The 17,288-nt window shown below is 38.8% G+C and overlaps 1 protein-coding gene and 1 non-coding gene across 4 annotated transcripts in view; both read right to left on the reverse strand.

The window, feature by feature from the left end:
- Positions 1-17,288, reverse strand: part of LRMDA (leucine rich melanocyte differentiation associated) — a 1,316,517-nt gene that overhangs the window by 365,021 nt on the left and 934,208 nt on the right. The window lies entirely within an intron of this gene.
- Positions 1,017-1,121, reverse strand: LOC147342868 (U6 spliceosomal RNA). Its single transcript, XR_015157249.1, has one exon. It is a non-coding gene; the product is annotated as a U6 spliceosomal RNA (small nuclear RNA).

The following is a 17,288-nucleotide window of genomic DNA, read 5'->3' on the forward strand; positions in this document are numbered from 1 at the left end:
ACATGTGTATCTATGTATCTATACTGGGGGGGCGGCCAGAATGAGCCTCTCAGATGAAGAGAATGACTGAATACTAAGGAAAATGACAGGAATCAAGAGTGTTTCCAAATTTCTTCTAGTTTTTCCTTCCACCAGTCCCTCCAAATTAAAAAAAAAAAAAAAAAAGTTTTTGTGGGAATTCCATTTAAATTTGATATCTAAATGAGCTTCAGAGCAGTCACATGCGTGGCAGAAACGCAGGGGTTACAAAGCAGGGTCTCACTGTGGTATGAGAATGATTGCTAGCTAAAAAGGGAGATTTTCTAGTTCTCCTCTGGCATTGCTTAGCTAAATAAACCCTGACACCTCTGCGCCTCGATGCTTGATATCTTAGATTCTTTCCAGGGCTTACTAGTGTTCTGTGGTTATATTATTCAAAACTATGTGGATATTTGGAATAATGATTACCGTGTCTATGACGACCACCACTGCCACCACCGTCATCCTGACTTCTCTTCTTTCTAGGCCAATCTGCAATTGCCTCTACCTTAAGGGAACAAATAATAGATTTCCTCATTTTGCAAGGAAGACTACAGACAGAATTTTCAGTGACTCTACCACTATATCTGGGTAGTGCCAAGATCAGACTTCATGAGAGCCAAAGAGCCCAGTGCAACACTATCTCAAATGCTCATAATGGAAGACCCTTCTAACTGGGTTTCCAAAGAAGCTGTCAAAGGGAATCATGGAAATTCCAAGAAAATTTGATCTTCAGAGAGCTTGGACTCTGCTTATGATCATGAGTTCGGGCCAGGTTCAGACTTTTCAAATGCTACTCCAAATACTCCCTAACCCAGGAATTTGGGGCTACTCAAATGCTAACTCAGTGTCCCTTCCTGTCACAATCAGCATTCATGCAATTCTTTACACTGTTAGCAGCTTATGAAGTTGGATGTGTCATTCCTCCACTACACAAAAAAATTAGACTCAGCTCCTCAACCCAAAGATATCTTGGGTAAGTTCATCTTCTACTTTTTTAAAATATAGGATGCTTCAAGAATTTGCACATCATCCTTGGGCAAAAGCCATGATAATCTTTTCTGTGTCATTCCAATTTTACTATATGTATTGTTGAAGCAAGCATGGGAAGGTCTTTCTGAAAGATGGAATGTTAAGTGGTAAAAATCACAAGTTTTGGAATCACACAGGCCAGCATAACTTTAAAAATCTCGATTACGAGAAGGTAGCATCTGAGAATTACCCGCTTGTGTTCTGTGTAGGGATTATTCATCTCTTACCTCATCAGATACAGTTGTCACAAAGCATGCACTCAATAAATATTTATTGAACTAAATTATCTATCCTCATATTGAACAAATTTATTTTCACTTCAAGTGGGCTCCACAATCTCTTAGCAACCTGATTCTATGTTCCCTGCAGTTTCTATAAGGATGCGTTCTGGGTTTGGGATATCGATGTCCTTGTCCCACCTCATCCATAAAGTCTTCCCTGACAAGTCTAGTCTGCCTACTCTCCTTTTTCTGACCCCCCGTTGTACTTATTCCAGGTTCCAGTCACTTTGGCCCACGTGTGATATCTTATCTTGCATGGAAAATGTGTTTCATAAACACATCATCCTTCCCAGGAGCCTGTAAGTTCCTCAAGGGCAAAGGCCATATTTGGTATTTATTTTGTACGTCATGGCACACAATGCAATACAGAACCCATAGCAGACTCTGAAAAAGGACCATTAAATTGATTTGAATTTTAAGGACAGTTCTCCACTGCCAGTGAAGACTTTCTTTCAGAGAAGTATTGAAGGGCAGGATTGGCTATATTCATAGTTCATTTCACCAAGCTGAGCCCATAAGTCTCTACAGTTGATGTGCTAGTTAGGAAACAAAGGGTCAAAAAGCAGCTGCTTACTTTCAGCAAAGAAGAGGTCGTATTTCAGTCGTGGACTGCAGGATTTCACGTGTCAGTCACTCTTGACTCTTAGCCAAACCCTTTGGTGTCATCAGGAATAAAAAGCAACCCAGAGATATGTCAAATATCAATTTCCAATTACTTTCTTGCAACACATTTCTGCCACTTGGGAAAACTCCCAAGGGATCTGTTGCCTCTTATCAGCTTAGATTGGGTTTATCTTTCAGTCCAACAGGTAACACTCGGCAATGCCCTGTTTAGCCTCAATATTACAGTGTCCTCCTCTGACACTCAGGTTCTCTTGCGAAGTCTTCAATATTGGCTTACTCTGTCATCGGAGACCTGGCCCCAGTATGGAAGGCCTGCTATTATACCCTGAACCATATGTGTCGGGGCAGAATGGGGATAATGCCAATCCCAATTGCTATGGTGAGCTATTGTCACTAAGGTTTCCCAAGACTTAATTTGCATTGAGATGTTGAATGCAGGAACAAGCCTCATGCAGGGCTTGTGTGTCTTCAGCTCAAGCCAAGCAGGGAAGAAACAAGAGAGTCTCTAAAAGTCTTCATTTTGATACTCAAAACACAGAACAACATTTCTACTCTCTCCGTCACAGAAGACAGGCCACAGACTAATTGAAAAAATCTTTGGTACTAGGGATGTTAAAACTGAGGATCTGCACAAAACCAGAAATCACATGTCCCCTTTATTACGAAGTAATGGAACAGAATTTGGAAAAACCAGGAAACATGTCTGGGTCCATAAATCAGCCCAGTTGGAGGGAAACGCAAATGGCCAGCACCTGGAATGAGCCTTGGTCTGGAGCGGGAGAGCAGCCTAAAGCCCTAAACTGTGGGGCCAAGGCTCCAGACTGTGCACTGTGATTAATGACTTGAGTGAAAGGTCTCAGTTGAAGCTGAACAATTAACTTGTTCTCTCCACATCTCAGATCTCTCCACAGCATAACTATGTCTTCCCTGATTGTTCCTATTTACCAAAACGCAAGCCAGTCTGGGAAGCTTCGAACATGTCATCATCAGACTGTTTCTGACAATCGGGAGAGCCCTGGTGTTTGTCAGGACTACTTTCGTCAAATCATCTGTTTCGACTCTGCATGCAAGCCTCAACCTTTCAGTTCCTTTTCAAGTTTAAGAACCATCCAAATGAGGCAATGGCATTGGCCTCAATCCGTTTAAAAAAAAAAAAAAAGTCCAGAGCTCAGAGGATTGCAAATGGACAGCATATGGCCTGGCTTGTTTCTGGTCACTCCCCAAAAAGTTCTTAGGGAATTGAATGTCCATGAGATTAATGGTTCCCTCCTGTCTTGCCTTTATCCTCTGGAATAGGTTTCTCTAATCTCTTTCAGATCCTCTAAAGCATTTACATTAAACCAATCACTCCTCCTGAATCTACAACAGAGATTCTGATAAGACCTGTTAGAACCAAGGAAGTCTCCAAACCTCTCCCTGTTTCTCCAGGAAGTAAATCTGTAGATGGGAAAGAAAAGCAGGTGACCCGAGAATCTGATTCTGAACGTGTTAATACAAGTACCTAGGAGGAGTACCCCCATAGAATCCAGTTTCCTCATTTGACCTCCCAAAACCACTTCGTTTGTGAGAAAAGGGTCTACCAAAAGTGAGCGTGCCCCCCATTAGGTAGGATTGCAACAGTACTCAGTGCGTTGCCTAAGAACCTCCACCCCATGGACCTGCCATGGGGCTGACCCTTCACTTCCCCTTTAGCCAATCCCATTTCCCTCAGTGAAGGCACCCTGTCTCCAGATCAGATCAGATCAGATCAGATCAGTTGCTCAGTCATGTCCGACTCTTTGCGACCCCATGAATCGTAGCACGCCAGGCCTCCCTGTCCATCACCAACTCCTGGAGTTCACTCAGACTCACGTCCATCGAGTCAGTGATGCCATCCAGCCATCTCATCCTCTGGCATCCCCTTCTCCTCCTGCCCCCAATCCCTCCCAGCATCAGAGTCTTTTCCAATGAGTCAACTCTTCGCATGAGATGGCCAAAGTACTGGAGTTTCAGCTTTAGCATCATTCCTTCCAAAGAAATCCCAGGGCTCATCTCCTTCAGAATGGACTGGTTGGATCTCCTTGCAGTCCAAGGGACTCTCATGAGTCTTCTCCAACACCACAGTTCAAAAGCATCAATTCTTCGGCACTCAGCCTTCTTCACAGTCCAACTCTCACATCCATACATGACCACAGGAAAAACCATAGCCTTGACTAGACGGACCTTTGTTGGCAAAGTAATGTCTCTGCTTTTGAATATGCTATCTAGGTTGGTCATAACTTTCCTTCCAAGGAAGACATCAAAAACAATAACATTAATAACAGAAGTGTCATCAGCCACAATAGCAGCACGCATGTATATAGCACTTACAATGGGCCAGAAACTCTTTAAAATAGTCTATTTATATCAACTCACAGGGTCCTCACAACAACCTTACAAATGTAGGAATTATTATATTACAGAGAGGGCGATACAGAGTATCTTGCCCAAGGTCACAAAACCATTAAGTGGTAAAGTGAGGATTCAAACACTGGTCTCATTCTTAAAACTATCCTATAGTGCAACTACATTCTCCAGAGGTATGGTCCCCAGATACCACTGTAGATGAGGTTAGCAAGGCAATCCTCTAGCATGACACCCCTGAGCAGTCAGGCCTGGTGAATCCTGTTTCTGCTACTCAGTGAGTAACCTCCAAAGAGTTCTGAGTCTCTGAGCCCTTGTTGGTCTCATCTGTGAAACTGGCATGATACAAAGAGCTGCCGTGTAGGGTTTTAATGAGGTTGGTGAGATAATGCTATACAGGACCTAGCACAGTACCTAAACATGGCAGCTGAATAAAATGGAAGCTACAGAAATGCTTAGCACTAATCAGATCAGCTCATACTGACTAAAGGAGCTGGGGAAGATGAGACAGAAATAATCACAGCTTGGAATGTGAATATGAAATGCAGGTCAAAGTGGTAACCCCAAAGAGACTAGGATACTAAAAAGTACTGATGAGGAATATCTACCTTCTTGGCCTGACTCAATTTATGCAGCCTCTGGCTTGGCTTATTCCCATGAATGAAAAAATTCTAATTTTAAAATATATACAACATTAAGAAGGAATGAACAGATGTCCAGACTGGGATAATCAGAATCTTCTCCCTGAAATCCCTAGTCCAGAGGAAGAGCAAGGGCTCCTGCATGGCCCGTGTGGCTGCCCCAGAGTCAAGCTTGGAGCTGCATCCTTCATTCCACGCTTCCTACATGTTCTTGCCGACCCCTGACACATCACATTCTTTGCATCAATAAGGACTGGTGCCAGAACACACTAAATTGCCTTTGACTACATTTAACTGATCTAGTATTTTTTTATGATTCTTTCTTGTTGCACCATTTTTCACTTTTGACTTTACAATTCTCTGCTGACTTTAAATAAAGCTTTTGCCAGACTACCCAAGGTGGTTTTTAATAGAGATTTAGGGGCTAGGTTGTGTTGTGGTTTGGATTCAGATTCTCCTGCAGCAATAAGGGGAAATTAACTAGGTGGTTTCATCTCAAGTGCCCATTTATACTCAGAATGGACAGAGAGCTTATCTTCTTCCAAGCCTTGTAATCATGACACTACAAAGTGATATTCAAGAAAGAAAAAAAATTAGGTAGCAATAGCTTCCACACCACAAAACCACTACACAGTGTCCCTGTAAACCCAGATGACTGGTATAATATACAGGCAGCAGTGGGATCACTTGCTGAGTGACAGGGAGGAATATGACCACATTGCGTCCTCTGCCAAAGATGATGCTTGTTCTCCTTAAGATGGGGAACTCAAATGACCCTACAGGAGTTACACGAGCTTGCCTCCTGACACTGCTCCCTCCTCCTTGCTATCCCCGGGCCCTGCTGCCTTCTGCCCAGATCAAACACTGGGAGCCAGCAGGCCTCAGTCACTGAAAAGGCGACATGACCGGCAAAGACCCCAAGTTGGATATGAAGTCAGTCTCCCAAACTAACATTTCTTTTTTAGAGAAGAATTACCTTGAGTTAATTACCTCTTGAAAATACAAAATCGATATGTCAGTAAGAGTTTGCTTTTGTCTCATTATTCATTATTATCCAATGCCTGCTCCATTACAAATGAAGAGAAATAAAAACATATGTTAAGTATTAAGAACTACAGCTTTAAAAATATCTGTGCACTCCTCACCAAGTTTAGAGATAAATAAACCTCTTGGGTTGTTTTTGTCTTTGCCTCTACCTACCACTGATGGTAAATGCAACTGAATTTGAGTTTTTAATTCTAGTGGTTTTCTTCATAGCTTTGCCACTTCTATAAGGACTCTTAAAATAGTGTTTTAATTTGCATTTTTGAACTTTATATAATGACAGTACACCATATCATTCAGTGAGTTGTTTTTCCTCCCAATTTTGTGCATTCATCCATGCTGAATATTACTCAACTTTACTTAATGAACCATTTGGGCTGTTTCCAGTTTTCTTGTCTGTTTTTTGTTTTGTTTTCCTACTACAGAAAATGCTATGCATATAGTTCATATTGATTTGAATATGTACAGTAGCTTTTCCTAGGTTAGAACTTGGGGAGTAGAATTGTTGGATCTTAAGAGTTTGCATATATTCAAATTCACCAGACAATAACAAATTGTTTTGCAAAGCAGATACACTGACTCACACTCACAAAAATAACTTGAGTTTCTGTTGCTCTACATCTTTACAGCAGTTGGTATTACCAGGCTGTTTACATTTTGCTGAGCCAGTGAATACAAAATGTATCTTACAGTTTTAATTTACATTTTCAAATTTAATTTTTTATAATTATTAAGCAATTTTTGGATAGTTTGAAAATTCCTTGTTCAAAAAGTATGAAATGCATGCAGCATTTTAAAGGAGAGCTGAGATACTATGGCTACAGAGAAAGACATTGTGTACATAGATATAGAGGAGTCAATACCTCTCTGTCCAAATCTGCCATTCACACTTAAAGCTACAGTCCATGGGCTAAATCTGGCCTGTCACTTACTTTAGAAAACACAGTTTTACTGGGACACAGCCATGCCTGTTTCCTTACATATTGCCTACAAATACTTTCATTCTACAACGGCAGACAAAGCTGAGTAGTTACAGCAAAGAGCATCCGGCCTCCAAAGCCTAAAACACTTACTACAGCGAAAGTTTGCCAAGCCATAGCTTAGAGCATCTCTATTTGCAGGCACAGACACCTTCGACATCAGACACATTCCCCTGACTCTGTGCCTCCCAAATGCCCTTCCTCAGAAATGGCTTCATCTTCTACAAAAGTACTCAGGCCAAAAACCCGGGAGTCATCTCACACTCCTCCCTCTCACTCACCACTTAGGACTAGCTAGTGGATACCACTCATGGGCTCAACTTTCTCAACACCATTTCTGTGAAGACCTCTTCTCCACATCCCCTGCCAGCCTCTGCGCAAGCCTTACGATGACGTAGGCCACCCTCATCTCATGACCAAGCCCTTTGTGGGCCTCAGTTCACAGCACTTGTATACGTCATTGCATTTTGTCTGCTGTCTCCACCTAAACTGTAAGTTCCTTAAAAAAAAACAAAGGCACCCTTGGCATTTCTGCACACAGTACAGTGCCTTGCACAGCAAACCCTTCATAGTAACTGAATCTCCTACAGGTTTCTCAGTCCTCAGAAACCACTGAGGGCCTGACAAGAGAAGGTCCTTGTGACTGCCATAACCCTAGTCAGCAGGGTCTGGAAACAGTCCCTGCCCTCTTAAATCTCATGGCTGAGAGGACCTGTGAAGAGACTCCTCATCGGTATCGTTTAACGTAGTGGTCCTCCAATTGCTGTGTACAGAAGAGTCATCAGAGCTCATTAATAATAACAGAAGCCAGAGAGTCACCCCAGGCTCACAGAATCAGAATCCCTGAAACATGTTCAAACATCTTTACCTTATGGACTTTCCTAGGAGGTTCCTACATAGGCTTGAGAGGAACATGTCTAGTAAGGAAGGCTTCCTGAAAACACTCCCTTAGTTCTACCCCATCCTACCACATTGTACGCAAAGGATAGCTAACAATATATGGGACTCCTCCCCAAGCCCTTTTGTTTGTGTATTGGAGCTTCCCTAAGCTTCTCCACTCCTCCACTCTCCTCCCTCCACTAGCTTAGAAGAAGCCTGATTTGAGGGGATAATTAATCGTATCCTTTTCTCAGGACTGAATTCTGATTTTCATTGAATGGGCTGCATTCCTGGTTAGTGATAAGGTCCACTCCCTACATGGAGCATTCTTACTGCTCAACACACCTAAAATCAAGACTCTCTTGTTATATCCTGGTACCACTCCCGTTTATGTATCATCCCTTCTGGTACCTGCCTGCAGGAGGAGGCGTGCAAACATTTGTACCATGTATATAAGAATGCTTATTTTAATTTTTACTGCCCTCTTCATTTCCAACATATTACAGATCATTTAATATGTAAAAACAAATGTTAATAGGAGGGTTAGACTAACCACAATACCAATAAGATGCTATTAGTATTTATTAGAGGTTTTTCTTATTAGGCTTAATTTTTTCCTAAATTGCATATGACCCATTATCATTATGCTTGGTGGATAATATAACAAAACAAAATTACCAGTCCATTTTACTCAAGGAGAAAGTCTAAGGTTCCTTGGGTTTTATAACACCAAGCATAGCGCAAATTTAAGGAATTTTTCCAATGCTCCACTTGGTGATTTTTAGGAGTCTATTTCCCCCAGAGGCATGTAAGTACTAAAATTGCACTGGATTGCGTTTTGCTCTCAGCGGGTGAGAAAGTGCATAGTCAATGGGTTATTTGCCATTCTTTATTTCCATTTTATGCAGTCACACAGAGGTATCTCTCAGGTGGTTGTTGAAGTTTACTAGACACTCAGGAGCCATCTCCTGCTTTCTCTAAATGGCATTTATAATCTATAACCAAAGGGGTCATCTATGAAGCCGTTGGTGCAGTACACTTAAACTCTGCTTGCATTAGGTCAGGTTACAGACATCAGATCTTTCGCTATGAGAGTTCAACAGAGGGAAAATTGCATCACATATCTAAACAATATTTATAGAACCACAAACAGCAAAACAAGGTCTAACACAAGTACTGAAAATGACAGAACATAGTATACATGAAATCAGCATATAGGGGATAAAGACCTTCAGAATACACAGGTCCATAGTAACAAAGGGGCCACGAAAAAATCACCCAAGCGATTGTGTTGAACCTTTCTTTATCTGTCATAATAGCACTACATTCTGTAAATGCAGTATTGCTCTGCTTTCTTTCAACTGGATACCTCCAATTAACTATCATTTTCATGCTTCACTACTACTCTGATAATTGATGCTCATCACAGGATGTCTGAAATACTGAAAAAGTCAGAAGTGCTTTCTTGAACCATCAAGACACAGATTAAAATGTATTCAGTGTGGTTATTCTATTTTATTGGGGGGAAGCATGGAACGGAAGAAAGAACATAGGCTTCGGGGCAGACCTGGTCTGGATTTCATGAAGGACACTTATTAACACTGGGACCTTTGGTAAACTACACAGTATCTCTCTAAGCTTCAATTTCCTCATACATAAAATGGGAATAATATCCAGCTTGAGGAGACATTCCCATCATTAAATGAGACCACAAACACATGGAAAATACCAACACAGTCCCTGGCTTTAAAGAAATCACTCAATCGGAGCTCTTAATGTGGACATTTCCCTTCCCATTCCCAATCATCAGTAAGATATGCAAGATGCATGGACCTCTTTACTTTTTTCTATTCCTCTCTCTGAATATTTAATTCATATGAACAGCTCATTCTCCAAAAGTGGCAGAGTACAGTTTAGAATGGATTCCCAACACTGGACTATTTACACTGGAATAAAAGCAATATTTTCAAAGAAACTTTGTTTATCACTGGCCTTGGGGAAATAAAATTTCAGTCTCCAAAATGGTAACAAAGTACTCAAAGCTTGCATCTTCTTTGGATCCTTTATTATTTTCATTTTTATTATTACTACTTTTAAAATTATTTTATTTCATTATTTTGCATGATTAAATAGTAGCACATTGTAATAAAAATTCAGATACTGAAAAAGCTAGTTTTTTGATCCTTCTACTCTTTTGTATTCTAATTTGGATCATCCCCTGATGGTTGAAATAACTATTGTCTAAGTTTTTATGTCCATCCTTCCAAAACTGCTTTTATGCATTTATACACATGTATGTGCTTGAGTATACGTATGCATGATTTTGTGCTTTTAAATACAGAAATTTTGCCACAGTATACAAATATTTTGTATTCATATTGATTTTTGCTCAACTTTTAAAAATATTTTCATAATGTTCAATACCATGCTTTACCTTACATTAACCATTCCATTCTTGATGGGAACATCAGAAAGTAGAAACTTAAAAAAAAAAAAAAAAACCAGTGACTTCTGTATATTAGCATTGTGCTGTACTTAGTTACTTAGTCACGTCTAACTCTTTTGTGACATCATGCATTGCAGCCCGTCAGGCTCCTCTGTCCATGGGGATTCTCCAGGTAAGAATACTGAAGTGGGTTGCCATGCCCTCCTCCAGGGAATCTTCCCAACCCAGGGATCGAACCCAGGTCTCCTACATTGCAGGTGGATTCTTTACTATCTGAGCCACCAGGGAAGCCCAAGAACACTGGAGTGGGTAACCTGTCCCTTCTCCAGGAGATCTCCCCGACCCAAGAATCTAACTGGGGTCTCCTGCATTGCAGGTGACTTCTTTACCAGGTGAGCTACCAGGGAAGCCCATATTAGCATTATATCTTATCACTGAATTCTCTCATTAGTCCTTCAGTCAGTTCACTTGCGTTTCCAACTGTTAAAGCAAATAAAATCATCTATAAACATGACAGTTTTACCATATGCTTTCCATTCTCATGCTTATTGTTTCTTTCTCTTGTTCAATTGCATTGGCTACTATTTCCAATAAAATATTAAATAATAGTGGTGATCACATATATCTTATCCTTGCTTTAATGAGAATACCTCTTATGTTTACCAATTAAGTTTGATGTTGGCTTTTGGACCGAGATAGATGCAATTTATTATCTTTAGGAAATATACATCTATTTTTGTATCCTTTTCACCTTATAAAATTATGGTTTTTCTCTTTAGATCTATTAAAAAGATAAAATAAATGAAGGGATATCCTAATATTAAAACTTCAATGCATACTTAGAATATATCTTAATTGATCATAATATTTTACTCTTCTGTTTATGTGGCTGGATTTTTTTATAATTATTTTATTTAGGCTTTTTTGCATCCATATTCATAACCCAGATGAATAAAAATTATTATTCTCTGCAATTCTTATCAATTCTTCTATAAAGATTTTATGCTCTTTACAAAAATAATTTGGAAGTACTTATTTATCTATGCTCTGAAACAGTTTAAATAGACTTAGAATCATCACTGTGGTGTGTAGGAGCCAGCTTGCACTGACTCACAAGATCAGATTGTGCATATTTCTTCAAAGTCCACATTAAGTAATATCACATATGCAGCTTAAAATCAGTCATGGTGGAAATATTCATGCCACAGAAACTGGCACTCTATACACATAGGGGCATACTTCAATGGCCTAGTGGTTTTCCCCACTTTCTTCAATTTAACCCTGAATTTTGCAATAAGGAGCTCATGATCTGAGCCACAGTCAGCTCCAGGTCTTGTTTTTGCTGACTGTATAGAGCTTCTCCATTTTCAGCTGCAAAGAATATAATCAATCTGATTTCAGTATTGACCATCTAGTGATGTCCATGTGTAGAGTCGTCTCTTGTGCATTTGGAAGAGGGTGTTTGCTATGACCAGTGCATTCTCTAAGCAAAACTCTGGTGGACTTTTCCCTGCTTCATTTTGTACTCCAAGGGCAAACTTACCTGTTACTCCAGATATTTCTTGACTTCCTAGTTTTGCATTCCAATCCTCTATGATGTAAAAGGACATCTTTTTTTTTTTTTGGTGTTAGTTCTAGAAGGTCTTATAGGCCTTCATAGAACTGATGAACTTCAGCTTCTTCAGCATTAGCGGTTGTGGCATAGAATTGGATTACTATGACGGGGAATGGTTTGCCTTGGAAATGAACCTAGATCACTCTACTGTTTTCGAGAATGCACTCAAGTACTGCGTTTTGGACTCTTTTGCTGATTGTGAGGGCTACTCCATTTCTTCTAAGTGATTCTTGCCCATAGTAGTAGATATAATGGTCATCTGAATTAAATTTGACCAGTCCGATTCATTTTAGCTCATAGATTTCTAAAATTTCAATGTTCACTCTTGCCATCTCCTGCCTGACCACATCCAATTTGCCTTGATTTATGGATGTAACACTCCAGGTTCCTATGTAATACTGTTCTCTGAAGCACTGGACTTAAATTTCACCACCAGAAATATCCACAACTGAATGTCATTTCTGCTTTGGCCCAGTCTCTTCATTCTTTCTCAAACTATTTCTTTGCTCTTCCCCAGTAGCATATTGGACATGTACTGGCCAAGGGGGCTCATGTCTTTTTGTCTTTTCATGGGGTTCTCAAGGCAAGAATAATGGCGTGGTTTTATATTCTCTTCTCCAGTTGACCACAAATTGTCAGCAAGTTTGGAAAACTCAGCAGTGGCCACAGGACTGGAAAAGGTCAATTTTATTCTAATCCCAAAGAAAGGCAAGGTCAAAAAATGTTCAAACTACTGTACAATTGTACTCATTTCACACGCTAGCAAGGTAATTCTCAAGATAGACTTCAACAGTATGTGAACTGACAACTTTCAGATATACAAGCTGGATTTAGAAAAGGCAGATGAACTAGAGATCACAGAGAAAGCAAGGGAATTTCAGAAAAACATCTACTTCTCTTCATTGACTATGCTAAAGCCTTTTACTGTGTGGATCATAACAAACTGTGGAAAATTCTGAAAGAGATGGGAATACCAGACCACCTTTCTTGCTTCCTGAGAAACCCATATGCAGGTCAAGAAGCAACAGTTAGAGCTGAACATGGAACAACAGACTGGTTCCAAATTGAGAAAGGAGTATGCGAAGGCTGTATACTGTTACCCTGCTTATTTAACTTCTATGTACATCATGTGAAATGTCAGGATGCATGAAGCACAAGCTGGAATCAAAATTTCCAGAACCATAAAACCTCAGATATGCAGATAGATACCACTCTAAAGGCAGAAAGCAAAAAGGAATTAAAGAGCCTCTTGATGAGGGTGAAAGAGGAAAGTAACAAACCTGGCTTAAAAGTCAATATTCAATAAACAAAGAACACAGCATCTGGTCCTACCACTTTATGGCAGATAGACACAGAAAAAATGGAAACAGTGACAAATTTTATTTTCTTGGGCTCAAAACCCCAGTGACTTCAGCCACAAAATTAAAAGATGCTTGCTCCTTGGAAGAAAAGCTATGACAACCCTAGAAAGCATATGAAAAAGCAGAGACATCATTTTGCGGACAAAGGTCCATATGTGAAAGCTATAGTTTTTCTGGTAATCATATATGGATGTGAGAGTTGGCCCATAAAGAATGCTGAGCACCGAAGAATTGATCCTTTCAAAGTGTGGTATTGGAGAAGACTCTTGAGAGTCCCTTGGACTGCTAGGAGTCAAACCAGTCAATCCTAAAGGAAACCAACCCTGAATACTCATTGGAGGACTGATGCTGAAGCTCCAATATTTTGGCCACCTGATGCAAAGAGCTGACTCATTAGAAAAGACCCTGATGCTGGGAAAGATTGAAAGCAAGAGGAGAAGGGGATGACAGAGGATGAAATGGTTGGATGGCATCACTGACTCAATGGACATGAGTTTGAGCAAACTCCTGGAGATGTTGAAGGACAGGGAAGCCTGGTGTGCTGCAGTTCATGTCTGACTCTGTAAAGAGTCAGACACAACTGATGGTCAACAACCTGGGAAAGACTGAGGGCAGGAGGAGAAGGTGGTGACAGAGGATGAGATGGCTGGATGGCATCATTGACTCAAGGGACATGAGTTTGAGCAAACTTCCACGAGGTAGTGAAGGACAGGGAAACCTGGTGTGTTGCAGTCCATAGGGTCACAAAGAGTGGGACAGGACTTAGTGACTGAACAACAACAACAATACACGTGAGGGGAGAGGTGTTTGTTTTGTATGTATTTTTTGTGTGTGCATGTATATGAGTTCACAGAGACTCAATTGTTAAATACTTAAAAGAGCACTACTCAGTATCTTCTAATGTTTGATAAAATTTCCCTGTAAAATTAACTAAACTTGGTACTTTTTGGGGGGTGGTGATAGGTCCTTAAAATTTGAATTAAATTTTATTTAATTTAGAAATCAATATGCTTCAATTTTCATCTCTTCTGGAGTCAGTTTTGGGGAATTATACATTTCTAGAAAATTTCCACTTGGTCTAGATTTTCAGACATTTGCACAGGACTGAGCAAAGTTAGTTCTTATGATTCCTTCAATTTTCTATTCTTTTTGTGGCTTTTAATTTTTTATCTACATATAAGCAAATGTATATTTGCATTGTTTAATTTCCTTGAATATTTTAGTGACTTCTAAAATTTATCTTTTGTTTTATTCATTATACTGTTTATTACAGTATTACTACATATTTACATACTTCTTACTGTTCATTAACTTTAAAAATTCATTTCTCCCACTTTCTTTCAGTCTACTTAGCTGAGTGCTTGTGTCAGATGCTTATCTTTTAGACTTTTACCCTTTTTACAAAAATACATGTACTTAAAGCTGTTTTCTACTGAGAATGGTCTTAGATCTATCTCATAGGTTCTTACAGGTAATGATTTCATCATCATATTTCTCTGGCTATTCTATAGTTTGAACTTGTATATTAAGTTTGACTTCAGATTTAGCAGTGTTAGAAAATTTTTGGATGAAAGGGCTTTTATAATCTGATTTTCTTATTAATTTATAGTTTTAATACATTGTGCCCATAGTTTTTTGTACTACCTCTTCCCTGGAACTTACTGAAATTTTGCTTATGAGCAATTATATTACTGTGGAAGACTACAATTGACCAAAGTGGTCAGAGCACTATTTTGTGTACCACAAGTTCTTCTAGAATTTTGCCACACCTCATCAAGAGGCAGAATTTAGTTTTTCTTCCCTTAAACTTGAGCAGGTTTTCTGTGACTATCTTGATGAACAGAATGTAGCTAAAATAATGCTACATGACTTTGAAGACATAAATTGTAAAAGATGATATGGCTTTTGCCTGACTCTTACTCTCTCATAATTTCTTTTGCTCTTCAAACTTAACCATTACAAGGAGGTGTTCCAAGGCCTAACTAGGCTACAAAGGAAGACCACACAAAGAAGAACTTAGGTGCCCGGTAGACAGTAATTATCATCTGCCAAGTAAGTGAGTACACGAGTTTTCAGATGATTCCAGCTCCCAGACTTCAAGCCTGCTATGAGGTACCGGACATTATAGAGCAGAGATAAGTCATTCCTGTTGTCCTCTCTTGGAATTCCTCACCTGCAGAATCTGTGAACATAATAGACAATAGTCTTGTGCCACTAAATGACTCCTCTGACTCATTTAAGGCTCTTATGTTTGAATACCTTGTGATATTTAGATCGTATCCACTGCTGTCTTTCTGTACCAGCCTTTTTTTAACTTTTCTGAATTAATTTGTTTTTCTCTCTATAACATAGAGAATTAGATCTTTATGATCCAATCTGAAAATCTTTTAAATAGATTAATCAAGCACATTTATATTTTTTCCTGTTGCAGACATGATGGGCCTTAATTCTAACATGTTACATTTTATAAAAGTGAAACTAAGTTGTGACAAGCATCTTCTGCTTTGCAAATCCTAAAATATTTAATATCTGGTCTGTTACAGAAAGTTTGTTAATCCTTGATGTAAATCATAATATTGGCTGCAAACAATGCTGTATTCACTGCTATCTTTATTGTTCTCACTTTTGCTTTTGTTGCTGCTATAGTACATCCTATCACTTTGACTAGTATCTCAAGGGAAATACAGAATATTCCTTACCTGCCTCTTCAGGGACTCTAATGAGAATATTTTCAGTCCTTTACTCTTCTCTCTGCAGGTTGCTGTAGGTTTCTGAGATAATCTTTGTCAAGTTGGGGAAATTACCATCTATTCCCTGTTTGCTAAGAGATATGTGCCAAAATGGTTATTAAATTAATAGGTCTCTCCCTTCCTACCTCCCTTCCTTCATTCCTTCCTTCCCTCCTTCACTCCTTCCTTCTTTCCTTCTTTGTTTGCTTTCTTCCTTCCTTCCCTTTCTTTTGCATCTATTATCATGATCATACACAATCTATTTTCCCTTTTAATATTCCAATAAGACAACCTTACTGATACATTCTAATAGTAAACTATCCTTTTAATTATGAGGTAAGTGTTGCTTGGTCATAAGTAGTATTTTTTAATACTACTTATTATTAACAATAATATATATATAATATATATTATAATATATTATCTATATTATAATTAATTATAATATAATTATATTATTATATATATTATAATATAATATAAACAATTAAATTTTATTGTTAATGTCTCATTGAGGATTCTTTTACACACATTTGTAAAAAAGATTGACCTACAGTTTCATTTATGACTCAATTTGTAGATAGCTTTTGGGATTATTCCATATTTTTTTTTTATAAAGAATGTTCATTCTGTTTGCTGTTTAACAAGATGTACATATTATGAAGTTTATTGTCCATTACTTGTAATGTTCTATGGAAAATATACTAAAGATTTCATCTGTAATTGTAATTGTCAGTTTTATCTAATATTCCTAGATGTTGTACTTCAACATGTTAATACCATGTTGTTCCATGCATTGAGATTCACAATTGTTACAGCTTCCCATTAAATCTTCTTACTTATATAAAATACCCCTCTTCATCGTTTCAATAATTGTCTTCAGCGCTATTTTGTGATATTAACATTGTTATTCCTGGGTTATTATCATGTATCAACTTTTGGGGTTTTGTGGGGTTTTTTTGAAATTCCAGTATTTTTCAAGTGTCCTATGTCATTTTATTGTATATATCTTTTAAGAAAAGCATTTTATTTTATATTCCCTTTTTTTAAAAACCAAATCTATGAGTACTCTGTCATTTAATTGACCCATCCCCACTCACTATGGCTATTACATTTGTGCCAACTCTTGTGATCTTACTTATTCTTCCAGTCACTCATACTTAACTGCTCTGGCTTGGAGCCAGCTTTGTTGAGCTGTTCCTGAACTAAAGATGGGGCAGGCATATGAACAGGCTGACCTGTGTGACTACCCACTG

Source organism: Bos grunniens, chromosome 28 (genome assembly GCF_055505025.1).
Source record: "Bos grunniens cultivar Pamir isolate PY7600 chromosome 28, Bosgru_T2T1.0, whole genome shotgun sequence".
Classification (NCBI taxonomy): Eukaryota; Metazoa; Chordata; class Mammalia; order Artiodactyla; family Bovidae; genus Bos; species Bos grunniens.